We start from the raw sequence: 18,097 nt of genomic DNA on the forward strand, positions 1-18,097 counted from the left end.
ATTGTGGTTTTGATTTGTATTTCCCTGATGCCGAGTGATGCTGAGCACTTTTTCATGTGTCTGTTGGCCATCTGGATGTCTTCTTTGCAGAAATGTCTGTTCATGTCTTCTGCCCATTTCTTGATTGGATCATTTGTTCTTTGGGTATCGAGTGTGATAAGTTCTTTATAGATTTTGGATACTAGCCCATTATCTGATATGTCATTTGCAAATATCTTCTCCCATTCTGTTGGTTGTCTTTTGGTTTTGTTGACTGTTTCCTTTGCTGTGCAAAAGCTTTTTATCTTGATGAAGTCCCAATAGCTCATTTTTGCCCTTGCTCCCCTTGCCTTTGGCGATGTGTCTGGAAAGAAGTTGCTGCAGCTGAGGTCGAAGAGGTTGCTGCCTGTGTTCTCCTTTAGGATTTTAATGGATCCCTGTCTCACATTTAGGTCTTTCATCCATTTTGAGTCTGTTTTTGTGTGTGGTGTAAGAAAATGGTCCAGTTCATTCTTCTGCATGTGACTGTCCAATTTTCCCAACACCATTTGTTGAAGAGACTGTCTTTTTGCCATTGGACATTCTTTCCCGCTTTGTCAAAGATGAGTTGACCATAGAGTTGAGGGTCCATTCCTGGGCTCTCTATTCCGTTCCATTGATCTATGTGTCTGTTTTTGTGCCAGTACCATACTGTCTTGATGATGACAGCTTTGTAATAGAGCTTGAAGTCCAGAATTTTGATGCCACCAGCTTTGCTTTTCTTTTTCAACATTCCTCTATTTGGTGTCTTTTCTGGTTCCATACAAATTTTAGGATAATTTGTTCCATTTCTGTGAAAAAAGTTGATGGTATTTTGATAGGGATTGCATTAAATGTGTAGATTGCTCTAGGTAGCATAGACATTTTCACAATATTTTTTCTTCCAATCCATAAGCATGGAACTTTTTTCCATTTCTTTGTGTCTTCCTCAATTTCTTTCATGAGTATTTTATAGTTTTCTGAGTACAGATTCTTTGCCTCTTTGGTTAGATTTATTCCTAGGTATCTTATGATTTTGGGTGCAATTGTAAATGGGATCAACTCCTTAATTTCTCTTTCTTCTGTCTTGTTGTTGGTGTATGGGAATGCCACTGATTTCTGTGCATTGATTTTATATCCTGCCACTTTACTGAATTCCTGTATGAGTTCTAGCAGTTTTGGTGTGGAGATTTTTGGGTTTTCCTGATACAGACTTTTTAAATAAAATAATTAAAATTGTTTCTCTATTTCTTTTCTGTGTCTTATCAAAGGCATGGGCCCAAACACACATGCAAACAATTCGACATCCATTTTTTACATCACTTTGGATTTAATTACTTATACCCATTTGGTTCTCTCCTAAAGAAAGAAATACATTTTGAATTACTTAACAGATTACCATCACCAATTTGGCAAGCCATCTCCCATCATTTAGCATTCCTATAGCACTTTGGATTTGCTAAGTGCTTTATAATAATTTTTATTCTCTTGACTATTATACTTTTGATGATGATTTGATATTTCAAATGTACTTTATTACCTTCTGGTTGCTTCTATAGCAAGGAGGAGGAGGAGAAATGAGATCTTGTGGGCTGTTCTTGCACAATATTAGTCTGAGACTCTTACTCAGAATATTAATATTTTAACCAAGTGGAAAACTTTGGAATAAATAGCATAATGTGAGTTAAATCACCATTACTTTCCTATAATTTAGATTTATGACTATGCATGTAAAACTGCTGAGCCTTCTCCAGGGTACTCAACTTTCTAAAGCCAACTTTCTGCTGAATCAGACTTGTCAGTAAATCACTGATTCGCTGATAATTTTTCAGATTCAATGACAGTTTTTTTCTTCTTTTATATCACATTATAGACTCTGGGTCCCTTAAGATAATCATATTTCATTTTCAGCTAAAGAAAGAATAAGCTGGGTGTATAGAGTGTACATTTCGATTTTTCTGGGCTTTCATTAAGTGTACTGTTTCAGAAATGTATCTGTTATGAGTCATGATGCCTTTAGCATTTTCCAGTATCCTTTGCTTGTATATACCCTGATTATGTATCAATATAACTCAGGAATTCAGAAGTAGCAAACGATACATTATTATAAATTGAAACTGCAAATCAACAACCAATATTGATTGCTGTTTGTACAATAGTCTTATTCACCATGACTCTCAATCATAAACCCTTCAAACTGTGCATATTAATTCACTTATTAGCGACACTTTGATTCATCACCTGCCTTAATTCTATTCTATGATCTTGGATTTCATTGCTTATTTAAATTTCAACAATCATTTCATATCCAATATTGACTTCAAGAACCTACCCCAGCTATTTAATCCACAGATGTCTCCAGGAGCATGTAAAGAAAAAACAGTGGGAAGATTAGGTTTGAGTCCTGGCTTAAGTGTTTCCTGCCCTATGACACTAGGCACATGATCTGATTCACTTAGCCTCAGATTCCTGATTTCCAGAAGTGGATGCTGATTATACCTGTTTCTTGAGTGTACAATTATTCTAAAATTAAATAATTCAAAAAATCATTAAAATGTTTTAACACATAAATTGTTTTTAAATTTTCACAAAATTTTTTCATTATTACACTTGGAGTCTGTGCATATCACCTCGCAGTTGAGTAACACATTGTATCATCTCTGTCTTACCTCCCAAAATAGATGACAAGCTTTGTGAGGCTAAATAATATGTATAGTGATTTTATTATGTCCTGCATAGTCATATACCTGATTCAGTAAAATTTGATTATAGATAGTTTCTCTTATTCATTAGATAACTGAATAGTTACCTAGTTTAAATGCCTAGATTAACAAATGATTTTAACTTGATGGAACTTATTTGACATTTCATTACCTCTTTTCTTCAAAAGTGATTAAAGCATTTGTGCTATTTTGGAGAAATTCTTTCTGAAACAAAACATTGGAAGAGTAAATAAATAAAACAGCCATACTCTTTTGTGATGGGAATGAAACATTGTTTTAGGGTGAAGCAGCAATAAATATCATTAAAGAGAAGATTTTATGCACTGAGGAAAACTGAAACTGAGTAAGAGTTAGCCAAGAAAGGAGATAGAGGAATTTGAAAATGGTCTGACCAGGACAATCCCACACTGAAAGCAATGAAAAGCTGTGGAAAACCCAGAGTTTGGGTGAGGATTCTAGTTCTGAGGTCTTGCACAAGTAGGTTAAACTCTGATTACAAATTTTGTCATGTATAAAATGAGGGCATGATAACACCTGGCACATAAAAGTAGTGAAAAATTCTCTCACTTGTTAATTTTACCAAAAAACAAGCTCTGTGGTTCTCTAACTTTGGAAAATTTTCTCTATAACATTAGTCTTAGGAGGAATGTACTAGAATGATCAAATCTGAATAGGTTATTAACATAATTCAACAGATACGCAGGGTCTTGGTTTGTCTTTGTGATTAACCAAAAACTAAACCTTTATCTGTTACTTATGTAGCATGTTTTCTAAAAAACAGTTTCCTAATATCAAATAAACTATGTAACAATCTATAGCAATTTCATGTAATGAAGTACAAAAATCTCTATTAAAGCTTTATTAGATTATATCATTCCCCCAAATTAACTCAAAATCATAGACTTCCGTGTAAAATGCAAAACTATAAAACTCCTAGAAGATTACATAGGAGAAAACCTAGATGACCTTGAGAATGGTGATGACTTTTTAAATACCACTCAAAGGCACAGTCCATGAAAGAAAGAATTGATAAGTTAGACTTCACTGAAGTTAAAAATGTCTGCTTCATTAAAGATACTGACAATAGAATGAGGAGACAAGCTACAGACTAGGAGAAAATATTTGCAAAGACATATCTAATTAAAGACTGTTATTCCAACTATTCAAAGAACTCTTAAAACTCAACAGTAAGAAAACAAAAGAAAAATTAATTTAAATATGAGCAAAGGATTTGAACAGACACCTCACCAAAGAAAATACCCAGATAGCAAATAAACATATGAAAAGAAGCTCAACATTGTATGTCATCAGGAAAATGCATATTCAACCAAAAATTAAAACAACATGGCCTATTAGAATGTGAAATCCAAAAAACCGACCACTAAATGCTGGTGAGGATGTGGGGCAACAGGAACTCTCATTCACTGCTGATGTGGAATGTAAAACTGTACAGACACTTTGGAAGACAATTTAGTGATTTCTTACAAAACTTAACATACTCTTATCATATAATCCAACAATTGCCCTCCAGTTTACTCAAAGAAGTTGAAATCTTATGTATACACAAAATGTTTGGTCCAACACATGAAGGTTTATTCATAACTGATAAAACTTGGAAGCAACCAAGATGTCCTTCGGTAAGTGAATGGATATATAAACTTTGTTCCATCCAGACAATGGGATATTATTCAAAGTTTAAAGGAAATGGTCAATGAAGCCATGAAAAGACATGGAGGAAACTTGAATGCATATCACTAAGTGAAAAAAAAAAAAAACATTTGAAAAGGCTACATATTATATGATTCCAACTATGTGACATTCTGGAAAAGACAAAACTATGGATACAGTAAAAAGATCAGTGGATGTCAGGAGTCATGGGGGCGGGAGGGAAGAATAGGCTGAGTGCAGAGGGTTTTTAGGGGAATGAAGCTACTCTGTGTGATACTATAATGACGGATACATGTTTTTATACATTTGTCCAAATCCATAAACTATACAACACCAAGAGTGAACCCTAAGATAAACTATGGCTTTGGGGTGATTATGTTGTGTCAGTGTGGGTCCTTCCTCGTGCATTGCCGTCCACTCTGGTGGGGAATGTTGATAATGGGGCAGGCTGTACATGCACAGAGGAGGAGGGTAAATGGGAACTCCCCACGTTTACCACCCAATTTTGCTATGAACCTAAAACTGCTCTAAAAAATAAAGTTTAGGGCGCCTGGGTGGCTCAGATGGTTAAGCGTCTGCCTTCGGCTCAGGTCATGATCCCAGGCTCCTGGGATCGAGTCCCGCATCGGGCTCCCTGCTCAGTGGGGAAGCCTGCTTCTCCCTCTGCTTTTCTCTCTTTCTCTCTCTCTCTCTCATGAATAAATAAATAAAATCTTTAAAAAAAAAAAAATAAAAAAAAATAATAAAAAATAAAGTTTATTAAAAAAAGTTTATTAAGACATCTAGAGAGGCACAAATAAGTATAAATTATTATTAATGGCTTTTAAGACAATTGCTAGACTGGTTTTGCTAAAATTAACCTTTGAGCTTGATTCATGTGAAAGAGACAAAACCAGTGAGGTCATGAAGGTTCTACATGGCCCTTCCAGTTTCTGTCCATGAACATGAAACTTTTATTTCTTTAACCCTCCTTCGTCCAATTTTTACACCCAAAATTGTTTGTTCCTGTTGCAGGCTTCCTAAATATTGATTTTCAAATTCCTTATTTCCATAACTATCCCAACCTAATTCCAATTTATGTAACTCCACTTCTTATTTTTCTGGTTTTGGTTCCTGCCTGTCAAAGGAACTCAGAAGTAAAAACCCTGGCCCCTTCCCTTCGCATAAACCAGAGGATGACAAATATGTTATTTAGATGGTGCTCATCTATTTTCTCAAAAAGGTTAAATTTAAGCCACTCCTATAAACTTCCAGGTTAGGTTTCATTTTCAAAAATAACACTTTTTAGTGTAATTGAAATATAAAATAATACTTTATAATGCTAAAATAGCCTATAAAACTGTTTGGAAATTAGATATTGTATAATTTACATTATATATCCATGTATGTCTAAAATAATTATAACCCATTAATAGAAACTGTACCAGCAGCAATGAGAAACACACACATTTCACAGAAACATAGGGTTTTAGTTCCTGCCTTCCACTGAGACCAGAGGACCTGATTTCTTTAAAAGCTAACTTTGGAAAGATCTACTGGAAAAAAAATAATGTAAGTGTGATAGGCCTTGGTTTTTTTGTCTGATAAATAACTTGCTTGATTCATATACAAATTAAGAAGATTACTCAGTTTGATTCAGTTGTCAAGAATTCCAAGCCTGTCAGTTTATCTTGGAGAACCATGAAGCAGAGACTTATCCATGAATACATACTTGGTGTCTTACTTGATCAATATGATAGTGATTGCTTATACAATCATCCTGTGAAGCAATTTCTTCACTACTCATCTTCATCACACCAAATTAGGAGTAAGAATCTGAAAGTTTTATTTTCTTAAACATGCCATGCTTCAAGGACTTCTTCCCCCTACTTAAATTCTAGAAAATAGAGATTAAGTGAGAAGCAGTGTGGAAAATTTCATGCTTGGATTTTATTTGCTCTTAAATGTTCTTCATAAACTTTTCGAAGATAGAAGATTTAAGAAGCACACAGCTGACAGTAACAGAAAACCACAAGCTAGTTTAAACAATAAGAAAATGCATTATCTCCCCTAGCAGGAAATCCTAAGAACAGTTCCAGGGTTCAGTGAGAGAATAGCTAAAGGTTAAGCCAAGGGTTCTCTTCATCCTTCCACATGTGGAAGCGTACCTACGTGGCTCTCAGCTTCGTGTCTCATGGTTACAAGATGGATACCAGAGTTCCAGTCGTATCATGTTAACTTCACCACAGTTAGCAGAAGGAGATGGAATATCTTCCTGTGTGTCTTTTGTTCTGAGGCTAAGCATTTTGAGGGGAGAATTGACAGAAAATATGTCTCATGCCATTTCTAAATCAGTTGCTGGCAAGGGAAATTGGATTGTCATAACTGATTTACGAACACAAGTGAAGAGCGTGGATATAGAAACAAATCAACATCTTTTTCTGGGAATGAATCCTGCAGGCACCATCACTGGCTGTTGTGGAACTGAGAAGCAAAAATTTTCCCCCAGCTTTTTTTTTTTAATTTAAATTCAATTTAAGTAACATATATTGTGTTATTAGTTTCAGGGGTAGAATTTAGTGGTTCGTCAATTGCATATAACACCCAGTGTCTTCCTTAACACCCATCACCCAATTACCCCATCCCCCTACCCACATCCCCTCCAGCAACCCTCAGCTTGTTTCCTAGAGTTAAGAGTTTCTTATGGTTTTCCTCCCTTTCTGTTTTCATCTTGTTTTATTTTTCCTTCCCTTCCCCTATATTCATCTCTTTTGTTTCTTAAATTCCACATATGAGTGAAATCATATGGTATTTGTCTTTCTCTGAGTGACTTATTTCGCTTAGCATAATACCCTCTAGTTCCATCCGTGCCATTCCAAATGGCAAGGTTTCATTCTTTTTGGTGGCTGAGTAACATTCCATATGTGTGTGTGTGTGTGTGTGAGTGTATTGTGTGTACACATACACATCACTTCTTTATCCATTCATCTGTAGATGGACATCAGGGCTTTTTCCATATTTTGGCTCTTGTGGATATTACTGCTATAAACATTGGGGTGCATGTGCCCCTTCAAATCACTATGTTTGTATCCTTTGGAAAAATACCTAGTAGTGCAGTTGCTGGGTCATAGAATTTTTCCCTAGCTTTATTGAAATTTAATTGACAAATAAACATTGTATATATTTAAAGTATACAAAGTGATATTTTGATACATGTATACATTGTGAAGTATATTACCACAATCAACTAATTAACAAATATCACCACCATACATAGTTACCTTTTTGTGTGTGTGAGTGGTGAGAACACTAAAGATCTAATCTCTTAGCAAATTGCAAGAATACAACACAGTATTATTAATTATAGCCATCATGCAGTACATTAAATACCCAGGACTTACTCGCCCTGCATAACTCAAACTTGATACCCTTTGTCAAACATTTCCCTTTTTCCTCTAGCCCCCAGCCCCTGGAAACCACAATTCTATTTTTTAGATTCCACATATAAATGGGGTCACACAGTATTTGTCCTGGGTTCATTCTCAGGTCTCCAAAAGCCAAAATCCTTTGGCAGTTCCAGGATGTAATAGTGACCATTCTGGACTTTATTTTATTTATTTATTTATATTTTATTTATTTATATGAGAGAGAGGGAGAGAGTGAGTAGTGGGAGGACCCTGAAATCATGACCTGAGCCAAAATCAAGAGTTGGATGCTCAACCAACTGAGCTACCCAGGTGCCCCAAGCATTCTAGACGTTAAGAAGCAAGTTATAATTGATAATTAAGACATATCACTTAATTGTTCTTTATCATATGTGATTAACTTTATGTACTCTTGTTATGTTTTTTCTTCACATGCTAAATTTCAAAATCCTTTATTTGGAAGATGATCTATTTGCAACTTTATGTATATTCAATATACACAAAGTAGATATGCAATAAAGATTTTTTGTAGTTCATTATATTGTAATTTAATAGCTCATAAATAAAATACTCTCTTTAGAGTTTGGCATAAGAACCCTAACTCTAGTCATGAACTTCAAAATAATAAATAGTGTTTTATTTAGGTTAGTGCAAGCTCTGTATTAATTAGTCCCCAAATGTGTAAAGTTAAAGAAACAAATAGTTTATTTCTTGCCCACCAGTACTTGTCAGGTAATGTCAGTGGTGTGGCACACCTTCATGCAATCATTTCTGGACCCAGGATAAGAAAAGTTCGCCATTTTTAATTGTTAATTTTTCCTAGGGATTATCTCTCTTCCAGCCTGCTGGACTGAGCACAAAACATGGGAGGATCTTATGGACCAGGCTTGGAAATGTTATAAGTCATTTTCACTTATGGGCTAGAACTTAATCATAGAGGGTCACAGCTCACCACTGGGCAAAGCTGGGAAAGGAGCCTGGTTCTCTTCCAGCAAGAGGAGAATACAGACAGATGAAATATTGACATCGAGACCATGTTTAATTCTCATAATAACCCCATGATATAAATATGATTAATACGCCCTATTGCATATGAGAAAACAGACACATTCAAACAGGTTAATCAATTTTTATATTATATATTTACATATACTTATACCGTAAATCATATTCTCTGCCCTTCCCTAAAGGGTACTGCCAGCCATTTAGCAGGAGACAGTTTTGGGGAAGGAAAAACAATCAGATATTGATGATATATAGACACTGGCTCCAAACTTCCTGAGATTCACCATTCAGAGTAGGGAGTTATGGAGGTCAGATAATCACTGGACTTTTGGCGTGAGTTCATCTCATAATGGGCTCACCCTCTAATTATTTTCCTGGTTCTAGAATGGGTACTTAGAATACATGTATAACAGCTTCCACGTGGTACCCAGTTACAGACTGAAGGCTAGAAGAGAGTCAAATGGAAACCACTGGAACTTACTCTACCTTTGAAAAAGGCAAACCACATTCCTGAAGATATTGTAGGAATTTTCACCATCATCAAGGACTTAAAAAGATAGAGGGGTGGTGATTTCACCCAACTCTCCTATTTTGCCTGTGTGGAAAACAGATGAGTATTCAAGAATGGAAAGAGATTATTGACTATTTAATCGGTCCCTGTCTCTAATTGCAACTGCTGTTCCAGATGTGATTTGTTTGCTGGAGCAAATTTAACACATACCCAAACTCCACCCCCCCCCCCACCAACTTGTATCTGATATGTAGCTATCGATCTGGTGAACATTTTTTATCTCCCTACATGGCAAATTGGCTTGCTGACCAAATCCAGCCTGGAGCCTGTTTTTGAAGAGGGCTTGAGTTAAAAAAGATTTTTACATTTTTCAAAGAGTTTTAAAAAAATAAAAGAGAGGCACTTGGGTGGTTCAGTCACTGAAGCATCTGCCTTTCGGTCAGGTCATGATTTCAGGGTCCTGGGATCAAGCTCTGTGTGGGGCTCCCTATTCAGTGAGGAGTCTGCCTCTCCCTCTCCCTCTGCCCCTCCCCCTCTCTCAAATAAATAAATAATATATAAATAATTAATTAAATATGTGACAGAGTCCATATGTGGTCTTCAAAGCCTAAATTATTTATTATCTGGCCCTTTACAGAAAAATGTTTGCTGACCCCTTGTGGGGCTTTAAAGAAAATATTTCCCTTTCTGCATTGTGAGAGCTTTCTGGGCACATTTTATTGAAATGTGGGACCTGGGCTGAAGGCAAGCCTCACCAGGTAATTTATGACTGTTTGCATGGAACTTTGGAGAGTTTTCCTTCTGGAAATATTGTTTTCATTTCACGGCGGGGAGGGGGTTGCCGACACCTGAGATTTGGAGACGTCCCGGGGGTTGCTGGATATAATGGTGCTACCTTTCCTCCTGAGAAATAAATATATTTACATTCTAAAGGGTTACAGTAAGAACTCAGAATACTCAGGAAGGAGCAGAGTTTTTTCCCTTCTTTCAGGAGGGAAGTTGGATATGTATATTAGCACATAGAGTTGTATATAAGCACCTCATTTTTGCAGGATTTCTCACTCATACCACTATTATGGACTGAATGTTTATGTCCCCCTGCAAATTCATATGCTCAAGTCCTTACCTCCAATGTGATGGTATTAGGAGGTGGACATTTGGGAGGTGATTAGATCAGGATGATTAGATCAGCCCTCATGGATGGGATTAGTGCCTTTTTAATAGACACCCCAGAGAGCTCTTTTGCCCCTTAAACCATGTGAGGACCCAGCAAGAAGGCTTCAAGTCTTTGGCTCTGAACCAGGAAGTGGTGGGGACTGCAAATGTTCCACCTTCCCTTGGGTCCTTCTGCTTTTCCACTCCTGAGCCAGATATTTGTGTTGAGCACTGTGAACGCTTCAGAAGGATCCTCATACCACCAAGGTCAGAGGCAACAAGAACTGACATGGGCTTCAGTCACCTTCTTGCTCTCTACCACCTTACATCTATCTCCCTGTCCAGATAGCCAGCTCTGTGTACCACACACTCAAGCACCACATGCAAAGACCACAACCTCACAGAGAACATTCAACCCATTCCTGCCACCCTGCACATCCAAATTCCTGTAGTTGAATCCCTGTTTGTATGAGTGCGTGTGTGTGTGCACACATGCACATATTACAAATCACCTAGTGGTTCTGCTTCAGAGATACACTGTACTTATTGATTTAGCTGTCTCTGCACAGATGACATTTTTCAGTTTTCTACTTTTGTGGAAACATGTAATAGAAATGTTGCCTTGTGATATTGCCATATGAAAAGTATGATTTTTGAAATCTATGTGTATGCGTGTGCAGTTATTCCCAAACAACTGATAGTGAAGATAGTAGCCTTTATTTGAATGGTTTTGGGGGAGCAGTGTGATTTGGGTATTTATACCTGTTCTGAATTTTTTGAAAATTCTACCTCATTTATCTATCCATTGATCAATTCAATCATTGTTCATTCAAACTCTTATTGAACATTCAGCCCAGGCCACATTATGTCAACTCTTAAAATTATTATTAGCTTTCCAATAAATAAATACACTGATTTAATTCATTTTAGTGCAGTGCTGTACATTAAACACCAAATATGTATATATAATGTCCTGTGTTGCCAAGATGGTGGGAAGAAGGAATTAATGTCCCTTGAAAGTGTCAGTGAAAGCTTCAAAGAAGAGGTGATTTATAAATTAGGTTGGATTTTTTTCTTTTGTTAAGATTAGTAATACTCTGATATAATAAGTGATGATAGGCAGACTTATTTACATACTTTCCTGAAAAAAATTGTGATGAAATGTCTGCTTATATATATTTATTATTTTCCAAGTTGCTTGAAAGGGATGAAACTTTCAATCTAGACTCACGGCTTTTGAATGTGATTTATTCATTTATTTTTAATAGCAATTTAAGATTCCGTGAACCAGTTTGTTCAAATCTTTCATGTGCATCGTTGATATAATATCAAGGTTTTCATTTTACATAAAGCCATTTGCATCTAAGTTATTTGAGATACAGTACTGCTAAAAATGCATGTGCAGTGCTGTCATAGTACATTTTATTGAGCCACAATGTATATTTCCATTATATTTAATATTAAAGACACCTCTGGGTATATATTCGAGATTATCACAATGAAACAAGAATTTACAGTAATGCTTACTCTATTGCCCCCCCAACATTTATTTTGAAACTTTTGAAACCTACGTGGAAGTTGCAAGAATAGTATAATTACTGATTTTAGGTGAAGGATACAGGATACCCTCCTGTTCTATATATAGAACCACCAGTTGTAAACATGTAGCTACATTTGCTTTACCTGTTTGTCTTGCTAAATGTATACATTAAGAAGTATTTGTAGTTTTTTTAAACTAGAACATATATAAAATTGACTAAAAGCAGAACCACTGGGGTCCAAGCCATGGTGCTGTCCCTTCTTCCTTTGAAACGACAGGCATTACTCCAGGAGAGGCTGGGAATTTTAGTTCTTCTCTGGTTACTATTATTCTTCGACAATGTGAAGTTATGCAGTCCAACTTCTTAGGGAAGAAACTGCTTTTGATCACAAGAGTCCAATTACCTAGAAATGAACTGTGCCTGATGACCACAAGGTGGTTGAGCAGAAATGTCCTCCTGCAGAGATGTGCTTTGGGGTTTCTGAGCTTTGCCTTATGTTGGCACACATTTTATATTTGAGACCCACTACTGGTCATGTAAAAACCTGTTTTACATTTGATAGTGTAGAAGAAAGAAGCAAAATTGTGAATACTTTTGCGTTTCAAATCTCATTTTCTACACAAATGACTCATAAGGATGCATGAAGCCAGAAAGTGTGACACTTCCATGTTCATGCCTTGCTAGGACCCTCACCTCCAACAGCAGAGACTCATTTCAGCCCATTGAGACACACTGCTCATCTCTAGAGGAAGGATGGGAGAATGAAAAAAGAAATAAATAATCCCAGCTGGACATAACCTACTTTCTTGTTTACAAGAATAAAAACCACTTCCCTGAAGCTGCTACTGTTGTTCGAGCAAGTTTGCTCACAGTTGGCTGAGGCTGCGGGGTCATGTAGGGGAACTGAAGCATATCATGCTCTTGTATCATATTTGACCTCTAAATGCTCACAAGGAAATCACAGAAAACACAACTTCTTTTAAAGGCGCTGACACTTTTACCTTTTCTAATCATCACTTAAACCATTGGTTTGCAACTGGGAGTAGACATCAAGATCAACTGGGGAGGCTTTTTTTCTTCTTTGTTTTAGTTTCAAGCAGAAGCTCATCCAAAACCAACCCAATGGATTTTCTAGGGCTTATGTGTATTTTTATAAATCATCTGAGGCAATGGATGCTCATGTAATTCTGATAAACACTACTGGTGAAGAATCCATAACTTAACACATAGTAATTATTACCACAAAGCTAACAATTTTATGTTTTTTAAATTTTTAAAAAAGATTTATTTATTTGAGAGAGAAAGAGAGAGTGTGTGCCCTAGGCACGCACGCGCATGAGTGGGGGCAGGGGCAGAGGGAGAGGGAAAGAGAATCTCAAGCAGACGCCCTGCTGAGTGCTGAGCCCAACACTGGGCTTGATTTCACAACCCTGAGATCATGACCTGAGCCAGAACCAAGAGTCGGACGCTTAACCCACTGTGCCACCCGGGTGCCAAGGCTAACAACTTTAGACTGACATTTGCAAAAGAGCTAATTGTTTATTTTTCAATAGTATTTGAGGGTTGGAGAATATTTGGTTACCTAAAATTTTCATAGTTCTTGACCTCTAATCTATTCTTATTTTCAATGACTGTATAGATTTTAAGATTTTGGATCCCAAGCTAAATAGTATATAAATCTTCCATACTAAAACATACAATATTTCCAAAGCTTATGACTCTTTCATGTTAATTACTTATATTCCCCATTGCTCAATCAGTAAATACTCAGATACTTTTGGAACATGCATTTAAAATCTTCAATTAAAATATAAGTCTTTCTGATTTTTGTAAAAATCAGAAATCTTCAACACTAACATACTAGTAATAAATACATCATTATATAAATAAAATACATTCACTTACTCATTCATCCATTCATTTATTCTATAAATATTTATTGAATGCATACTTCATGCCAACCATGTTTCAGGAACTGAGAATGTAGCCTTGAAAAAATCAGATAATGTTCTGACCATTCAGGGCCTACATTAGTGTGTATTTAAGGGGGGAAGCGGGCAGTAGGCAAACAATATATAAAATTATGAAGAAGTGCTTGTAGAAAATAAAGCAGAAAGGGGTTAGGAGGAATTGGGGGGCCAGGAGGTCTAATTCATGCAGAATGTTTAACAAAGGCGTTAATGATAAGGTGACTCCTGGTGAGGAGGGAGTGAGTCATGTGGTTGTCCAGGAGAATGTTAGTCTAGCCAGAGGAAACAGCAAGTGCAAAGGAGCTCCAGGAGCAGGAAGGCGGGAAGATGGAATGGAATGAGCAAGAGGGGTGGGGAGGTGGGAGGAGGTAAATGTGGTCAGGGTCAGGAAGGTTGTAAAGAATAATTTTAAGTTGTATCAGTTTAGTAGGGTTGCTGTAACAAAGTACCACAAAATGTATGGTTTAAACAACACAAAGTTACTGTCTCAAATTTCTGGAGGTCCGAAGTCCAAAATCAAAGTATCTTCAGGGTTGGTTCCTTCCGAGGCTGTGGTGGAGAATCTGCGGCAGGCCTTTTCTCCAGGCTCCCCATGGTTTGTTGGCAATCTTTGGCATTCCTTGGTTTGTAGAAGCATCACCTCGAACTCTCCCTTCACCTTCACATGATATTCTCCCTGAATATGTGTTTGTCTACAAATTTCCCCTTTCTATGAGGATCCACTCTACTCCAGTATGACCTCATTTTAACTAATTACATCTGCCATGACCCTGTTTCGAAATAAGGTCACATTCTGAGGTACTAGGGGTTAGGACTTCAACATATGAATTTGGGGGGACACATTTCAATCAATAACATAGTCCATGGTAAGGACCTTCTGTGTGACACTAAGGTAGGAAGTCACTGGAATGTTTTGAGCAGAAAAATACTATGATCTGCCTCACATCATAAAAAAAGATATGTTTAGCTGCTCTTTGGATAGTAGACTGCAGTCAGGCAATGGTGTAAGCAGTGAAGCCTGGCGATGGGGATGTGGTGGTCTTAACCAGGATGCTAACCTGTACAGTGCTGTGAAGTCTGGCTTCTAGGTATATTTTAAAGATATCACTAACAAAATTTCTCAGAGGTTAGATAAGAGGTGTTGAAGGAAAGAAGTCTCAGATTGATCCAGGAAGACTGAGCATAAGCAGGTACTTGGTGGACAACCGGTACTTTGGATATGTTGTTTGGGTTGCTTACTAAACACCCAAGTGGAGAATGTTGAATTGGACATAAAGTCTGGAGTTCAAGGTGAAGACACAAACTTGTGAGATGTCCACATGTAGATTTTTAAAATCAAGAAACTGAATGAGGAATGATGTTGAGCACCTGCTAAACAGGTTTTTGACCATTTGGATAGTCTTTTCTTAAGGTTCCTATTCAGGTCATGTGTTCATTTTTCACATCAGGTTGTCTTTTCCTTATTGATTTCAAAGTATTCTTTATATATTCTGGACACAAGTTCTTTGGCAGATGTAAGTGTTGTGAATATCTCTTCCTTTTTACTCACTTACTGGCATCTTTTCATAACCAGAAATTCTTAATTTTAACAAAATCTAATTAATTTTTTATGGTTCTGTTATTTGTATCCTCTTTGGGCATTTGTTCTCTACCAAAGGTCATTAAGATTTCCTGCAAGAAAAATTTATTTTTCTATGTTTAGGTTTATGATCCATCTTGAATTAATTTTTATGTATGGTGTTTAGGTAAGGATCAACATTTACTTTTTCCCGTAGGGATAGTTGATTGATTCAGTACCATTTATTGAAATTCTTATTCCCACAGAAATTTGTATAAGAATATCTAAATACAAAGCAATTACTACTTCCTAGAAATATATTTTACCAGATAGCTAGTTAGATCATCACTTGGCAGTCGATGAGTTATGTGGTTAGGAGACCCTAATTTATCTATTGTTCCCCAGTATATGAAAATGATCCTTAAATTAAACTAAGCTTGGAGGAAGGAATTTGCTTTTTGCAAGTGAAAAAGGTTATGTCAGTCATGTTTACTGTTGACCACAGGCAAAAGGTTCTCTTAGCAAAGGTGCACGCTCCCTTCCAGCTTTCTTAATGCTGTCTCTTTCTTGTAAGGACCTTCCTGAAGATGCACAGGAGTAGCAACATGCCCTAATATCCTGACATTTTTCTAAGTCCCATAAAACGTCAGCCTTTGTATGCACATGCAGAACACTGCTCAGAAGGGTGAACACATCACTACCTCCCTCCTCCCGTCCCATTTCGACCCTGCTAACAAAATGAGTAATAAAAGTGAAGTTGTTTTTTAGATGTAAGCAATTATCAAGTAATTCTACTGAGGTCTCAGCCTTAGTTCATCTCAAGGCTCTTTCAAACTATACATGTCATATTGTAAATATAAAAAAATAAGTATCAATGACTTTTCTCCATAATATATCGAGGAATATCTAATAATTTCATAAATAACAGTGGATCTATTTGGAAAAAAATTCTCACTATATCTTGCTAGAGGTTGTTTGGCCCCTGTAAAAATTAGTGTTAGGTTTCATACGTTAATTGAATGACTTAGTATTTACAAGGGGGTGGGATGGGGTGACACATTATTTTGAAGGCTAGCAATTCAGATTTCGAGATTATACTATCAACAACTCAGAATAGACTGTATCAAGTGTGGTAATTTGAGCAGGAGAAGTTTATACAATAATCTTGGAAACTAAGCTACCTAAGTAGTCTTTCATGAAAAATGTGAATTAACCTGTGTCCAAATATAAAGTGAATCTTTTACTCCTTCCAAAATTATCCTTTGTAAAAAAGAGTCACCTTCTACCTAAGAAAAATCTTTGAGATTAAGTGTCTTCCAATTAATTGATTTAGAACAATAAAGCATTGTTTGGAGAAGACATATGATCTTAAAATCTCTATTATGCCAATTCAGAATCTCATAAAGTTCCGTTGACAATCAGTTTAAAAATAAAAAGGAGACAGAGGACTTTAACATAGATTTATTAGTTACGCAGATTATTTCTGTGTGTACAACCTCAAAATTTGAACTATCAAAAGTCATTGTATGAGTCATTAAAATCTAAGTATTTGTCTTTTTGACTGGGTTCTTATGGTTTGGAACAGAATTTCTAGGGATTAGCAACAGACATGTTGAGAAACTGGAATATCATCCAACTGTGATGGAATAAACCACTTATGTAAACAAATCCACGAGTGAACAGAGTGACGGAGACAGTGACGCAGCTGTGTGAAACATGTGAATGAGTAGAATATCCTGTTACTACTACATGTGCCTCAGTTTCACTGGACTGCTTCCACCACCCAACTAAAATTTACTAAATGTAACATATTAAAATTGGCCAATTTTTATTTTTTTTAATTTTTGTTGGAAAGAGAAGGAACAATTGTAAAATGACATAGTGGATGGCTTTCGTGCTTATGTTGGCCGCTCACAGAATCTCAGTGTCCGAAGGAAACTCCGCTTTTGGCCATCCTTTACTAATGTATGCTCAGCAGTAGCCAGGAGACAGGTAAAAAACATTTGTTGAAAGAATAAACTGCAAGAAAACAATTGCCGTGTTTCTACTAGTTGTTGACAATCCCTCTTCAGTTTATAGGGAGATGGACTTGGAGGAAAGCAGAGGGGCTGAGGACTGTTGTCCGGAAGGCTTGTGGGAAAACCAAATCATCTATATTCAGTATCCATTAATATTTTAAATCTGTGTCCAAATAACATTGATAGCCATCTAAACTATTTACACATGCCAATAATCCCACTGGATACTTATGTCCTCTTATGTGTATTCATTTTCACTGAAAGCACAAAATCCAAAGGATTTTTGGAAAGGTTTGTGAACCTAAATGTTTGCAATTATATTTAATTTCAATGTTAAAGAAACGTCAACTTCTTTTCATGTCTATCCAAAATGTTAAGAGCTTGAATTGCAAAAGGTAGCCAAGCAAATTTAAACATATTAGTATTTCATATTCTTAAAATCTTGGCTTTTCTCTGTGGTAAACAAGGATATAAATTCTAAGAGGAGTAAGAAGAGAAATAAATTGGATACATACATGTTATAATTTCTGAGCAGTTTTCATGTGCC

Source organism: Zalophus californianus, chromosome 14 (genome assembly GCF_009762305.2).
Source record: "Zalophus californianus isolate mZalCal1 chromosome 14, mZalCal1.pri.v2, whole genome shotgun sequence".
Classification (NCBI taxonomy): Eukaryota; Metazoa; Chordata; class Mammalia; order Carnivora; family Otariidae; genus Zalophus; species Zalophus californianus.